This window comes from Cuculus canorus, chromosome 3, assembly GCF_017976375.1.
Source record: "Cuculus canorus isolate bCucCan1 chromosome 3, bCucCan1.pri, whole genome shotgun sequence".
Lineage (NCBI taxonomy): Eukaryota > Metazoa > Chordata > Aves > Cuculiformes > Cuculidae > Cuculus > Cuculus canorus.
The window spans coordinates 76,556,212-76,561,895 of record NC_071403.1 but is presented as its reverse complement, the minus strand read 5'-3'; positions in this window follow the sequence as shown (position 1 = coordinate 76,561,895).

Below are 5,684 nucleotides of genomic sequence, written 5' to 3'. Positions count from 1 at the left end.
TTCCCCTCTTCCTCCCCCCCTCCCCAAGGCGGAATGGTACGGCCCGCCGTGACAGGGCCCTGCTCCCCTAAAGCAACATGGCCACCCCGGCTTCGCCTCATAGGCTGCCTGTCTTTGGCAGCCATCTTGACTGAGGGAGGCTGTGGCTGGTGGGGGGCGGGCGCCATCTTGGGCGCGGCCAGGGACGCGCGCAGCGGGCGTTCTCGGGCGCCACATGGGTTCACGCTGCGGGGCGCGAAGCCCTCGGTGTGCGACAAAATGTCTCAATATTCCTCAAAGTTCCTCAAAATTGCAGGCGGGAGTCGGTTCTCCACACTACTTGGAGTGCCTTCTGCTATGATTTGAATTATTTTCTCAGATGAAACTGCAGCAACTGCCCCGTTGGTCAGGAGTGAGTGGTGCAGTTGCCACACTGGAAGGACGGGATGTCATCCAGAGGGACCTGCACAGGCTGGAGAAGTGGAGCTGTGTGAACCTCATGAGGTTCAATAAGGCCAAGTGCAAGGTCCTACACCTGGGCTGGGGCAATCCCCATTTTCAGTGCAGGATGAGGGATGATGTGGTTGAGAGCAGGACTCGAGGTTGCTGGTTGATGAGAAGCTCGACATGAGCTGGCAGTGTGTGCTTGCAGCCCAGAAGGCTAACCGTGTCCTGGGCTGCATCGAAAGAAGCGTGGCCAGCAGGGAGAGGGGTGTGGTTCTGCCCCTCTATTCCTATTTATTGAGTCCGCCTCCTGTTTCTGTATGGGACAGCCCCAAAATTCACACCAGTCATAGAATCATAGAATCGTAGAATAATTTGGGTTGGAAGGGACCTTAAAGATCATCTAGTTCCAACCCTTCTGCCATGGGCAGGGACACCTTCCACCAGACCAGGCTGCCCAAGGCCCCATCCAACCTGGCCTTGAACACCTCCAGGGATGGGGCAGCCACAACTTCCTTGGGCAACCGGTGCCTCACCACCCTCATGATGAAGAAATTCTTCCTTATGTCTAGTCTAAATCTGCCCCTCTCCAGTTTGTACCCATTGCCCCTCGTCCTATCACTACAAGCCTTTGTAAAACATCCCTCCCCAGCTTTCCTGTAGCCCCTTCAGGTACTGGAAGGTCGCTATAAGGTCTCCTCGGAGCCTTCTCTTCTCCAGGCTGAACAACCCCAGCGCTCTTAGCCTGTCCTCACATGGGAGGTGCTCCAGCCCTCTCATCATCTTTGTAGCTCTCCTCTGGACCTGTTCCAGCAGCTCCCTATCCTTCTTATGCTGAGGATTCCAGAACTGGACACAATACTCCAGATGAGGTCGCACAGAGAGGAATACAGGGGCTAAATTGCTTCCGTTGCTAATGGATTTCTATGTTGGGATTGTTACTCAGTTGCAGTAAATGTCTTTTCTCATCTTACAGCCTAATTTGCTCTGCCAGCTAGATCCAGCTCCTCATCGTCTCCAGGTTTGGATACTGCTGGATTATTTCCAGTGTTAAGAGGTTATAGGAAAGGAACTATAACCTTTCTGCACTCTGGTGGGGTAAATCTGGGCTTAGGAGGAGCACAAATGGTGTCTCACATCTCTCAGAACTGCTGTTCCTGCAGGACAAGCCGTTGTTCCTCACCAGTGACCCCATATTGCTGTTATTTGTCACGCAAAATGATTTTAAACAGCCAATGGATGGTCCATGTCACTGTGGGCTGCCAAGTACTTTAAAGACAGAGATCTTGTTTCCAAGACAAATCACAGATAAAATTCCTCCTTGGAAGCATTTTTAACTTAAGTGCAGGTTTTAATCTTCAGATTTTAATGGCTTGTAAAAATGTTGGATGATGACTGTAATTCCTTGAGGTAACGTAAAATAAATTCCTTCATTAAATTAGGAAGAGGCAGACATCACTGCAAGTTATTATGCTATTTACCTTTCTTTTCTGTACTTCTGTGACACAAATTTGAACATGGATCCCATAATTATCAAGCTGCTGGCCAGATATTAGAACATGTTCACACATTTAGGTGACAACAAGACTGCTGTAGGAGAGACAGAATAAAAATACTTCAAATAAAAATAGCTAGTGCAAACTCAACTTGCTTAGACTTGTACAGGCTGAGAGGAAAATCTAGCCTGACAGATAGCTCCCATGGAGGAGTGCATGCTTCAACCATGAATTTGGTTTTCAACCCTGATTATTTTGTTTGTATTCGGGGAATGTTTCTATTGTCAAGACACAGCTCTAGGAGTGGAGAGAATGAGCAGCAATATGAGTGATCCATGCTAAAATGTCAGGATAATATTCCTGTATCTTAGCACAAGGGAATGGTGTTTGCTTTTACTTTATCAGAAACCTGGTCTGCTCAACAGTTCTCACCCAGAGGAGTTGGGAGAGAAGATGAAGTGCGGGCTCCTGTCCAATTTAGTCTTGCTTTCATAAGGATTGAGTGAATTGCTGCTGAAGTTGGCAGGGCTGTTGCACTGGGTTGTATTGGTGTGTCAATCTTTGTGGAGCTACCCAGGAGGGATTGTCTCAATGCTCCTTCTGCACGCCAGCGGCTGCGTGACTCCAGGCTGGATTTCACACTACCCTCTGCCACCGGTCTTATTTTTCAGGCTGGAGGAGATGGACTTGATTCTCTAAATGTCCTGGGTACTCAAATGCACTTCAGGGGTGAATGTTACCCTGTGGCTTCCTACAGCAGAAGAATGAACCCAGTCTCCCTCATCCCCTATGAGTGTCCTGATTGCTGGGGTCAGGGTGGTGGGGAAAACTGAAGGAAGGGTGTCTTATTCACCCTCTCTGAATCATTAAGTCTTTTCTACAGAGTTGCAATGGCAGGGATGAAACAGTTGGGAGGCGGCCCAGAGGTGTCTGCATCCTGTTGGGCTGATGAAGACGCTGAACCCGGGTACCCCATGCATGAGGCAAGTGCTCCAGATGCAGGGCTGGTGTAGTAAAACGGGACAATAACCTGTTTTGTCCTTTAAGACAAAACACAGCAAAGTCCAGGAAAGAACTGCATCCTGGGAAACCAGATTTTATCAGAGTATTTCCTTCTCCTAGGAGTGAAGGCTTTGGGCTTTGATCATGGTGACTAAGACCAGGAAAAGGGAGAAGCTGGGGAGCATTTTTGACAGATGGGTCACTCTGCTGCGAATACAAGTTCTGCTCCTGCAATATCGAACCATCAGAAATTTGCAGATGCTTGCCCAGGGTCAGCGTGGACACCTGGACAAAGCAAGGAATGGAAATGTAGCCCCCAAATCCCAGGCATGATTGCTGCACTGCTTCTTCCTCTGTGAAGCAGTGGGTAGTTCCCCATATGCCGCATCGCCTGGTTGGCATTAGGGCATTTGCGATTTTGGCTCTTCCTGGTTCCATTGCAGGGATACATTTTTAGAGACCCCAAACCCTTCCCTGGCATTGCAAGAAGGAACCTCATCACGTCTCTTCCCCGTGCAGCCAAGCTTTCCTTGCAGCTCCGCCAGAGGATGCTGCAGACTTTGGAAAGAGCAGCCTGGATTGCAGTCCTGCTCATCCTTTCCACGATCCAGAGATCTGCCGCCGGTGTAGCAGACATAACCTTGGCTTCCTTGCATACGAGGTGAAGCAGACTTTAACACACTCGTAATCAGAGAAACTAGCTCTGCAGCTCTGTTCAGGATCACCACCAGCTCCTGCTGGCCTTTCCCCACCAGTTTGTGGGCTTGGTCCCACCAGCAGCACAGCAGCTCTCCCCTGTACTGGTGGCATTGCCAGATTTGCAGGCAGAGAGTGGCTGCCAGAGTCTAGCCTATGGAGAGGAGATGGAGCAGGTCTGTGCAAGGCACCCTTCCATGACAGCCTCGCAGCAGGAGCGCAGTCTGTGATGGGGTGCCCCTTTGCCAGAGGAGAAGGAGAAAGACTGGTTAAATGGTTGAGGAGCCTAGAGTGAACATGTTCTGGTAAGGACAGAAAAAGGCTAATTTGAATAGTTTCCCTTGGTGGACAAATTCATCCCTCATGCTGCTCAACTGTGTGTTGCATCACAAGGAATCTGACCACATGTCTACAGAACCTTTTGAGGAGGAGAGGGCTTCAAAATGTGTTTTTCCCAACTTTGGAGCTGATAAAACTGAAGCTGTCCTGAATGGGAGCCAAGCCACCGCTCAGCAAACCTTAGTGTTGTCCCCGAAACAGAGACAGAGCTTTCAGCATAGTCTAAAAATGCAAATTCCAGACAAAATTCTAATGAAAAACAAACAGCAGGCTCTTAGTCTGTATGTCAGTGGTGCATACTGGTTAGCCTCTAGTGCGGTTCCGCATAACATATTTTGGCATGATTTTGCTACAAATCAAACATACCATATTTACTCCCCCTTATGCTGTTTGTATATTACGTCTCAAGAAGCAGGAGATGTATATACTCGGGCAAAAAATTCTAAGATCTTGGTTTCACTTGAAAAAACATGTGAATTGGTAAAAGTTCTTATGCATTTTTTGTCTTAAAAAGGAGATATTACAATACTACAGAGAAGCAAAATTTAATTTTTAGCATGGTAAAGATTTTTTCACTTGAGAGAGAGTGGCCACTGGAGCAAACCAAAAGGAAACATAGAATCATAGAATAATTTGGGTTAGAAGGGACTTTAAAGATCATCTAGTTCCAACCCCTCTGCCATGGGCAGGGACATCCCACTAGATCAGGCTGGCCAAGGCCTCATCCAGCCTGGCCTTGAACACCTTCAGGGATGGGGCAGCCACAACTTCCCTGAGCAACCTGTGCCAGTGCCTCATCACCCTCATGATGAAGAAATCCTTCCTTATGTCTAGTCTAAATCTACCCCTCTACAGTTTATACACCTTGTCCCTCGTCCTGTCACTACAAGCCTTTGTAAACAGTCCCTCCCCAAACAATGGCTACTTCTTCTCCAGATGATTTTAATCACTCTTCTGGGGGAATGCTTTAGGTAGCCACAACTGCACTTAGTAACTGCGTAACATCATATGGTTGGTGGTAAATGAGGTTAGACTAAATGGGCTAACAGCCCTTCCTGGCTTTAAAAATGTATCAGTATATAAATTATGTAAATTTTGTGAGGTCTATGATGTTCTCCAAGCCTACTCTAGATGAGTTGGTTCAACTGGGTGGTTAAAATCATGATCCCTTCCTACTGGTGGCTTGGCTCCACCATGAGAACTTGAAGCTTTACAGAGCAGATGATGTTAACGTTTACCTCTGTCTGGTACCAAAGTGATGAATAATGATTTGATGAGTTATAACTTGGAAAACATAACAGCCTGTGTCACCTTTCTGATACTGTACTGTGAGGTAGTGCACGTTTAGTGCATGTTCCCGCTATGTGGCTTACTTTAACCCATGCAGTAAATGATTTTACGTGCTGCTGCATAGAAAGGAAACAAGCCTGCTAAAATTCCCTGCTTTGTGCAGGGGCTGTGGAGAGGTCTGGTGTGCTAGTGTGGTGGGAAAAGCTGTTTTCACTACTTGTTCCCTTGTGCTATCGAGCCAATGTTTTTGATGTTAACTTCATGTTACTGATGTGGGGACATATTCAAAGCCTATAAAAATCACTGGAATGGCTCCCACCGAGGTCAGAGGCTCTGAGCAAGACCCTTATTTGAGAAGGTCTCTTGGAAATGAACTTGGAGCCAGGTCAGCATCACCCGATTGGCATTAGGGTGCCTGTGATTTTGGCTCTTGCCTGT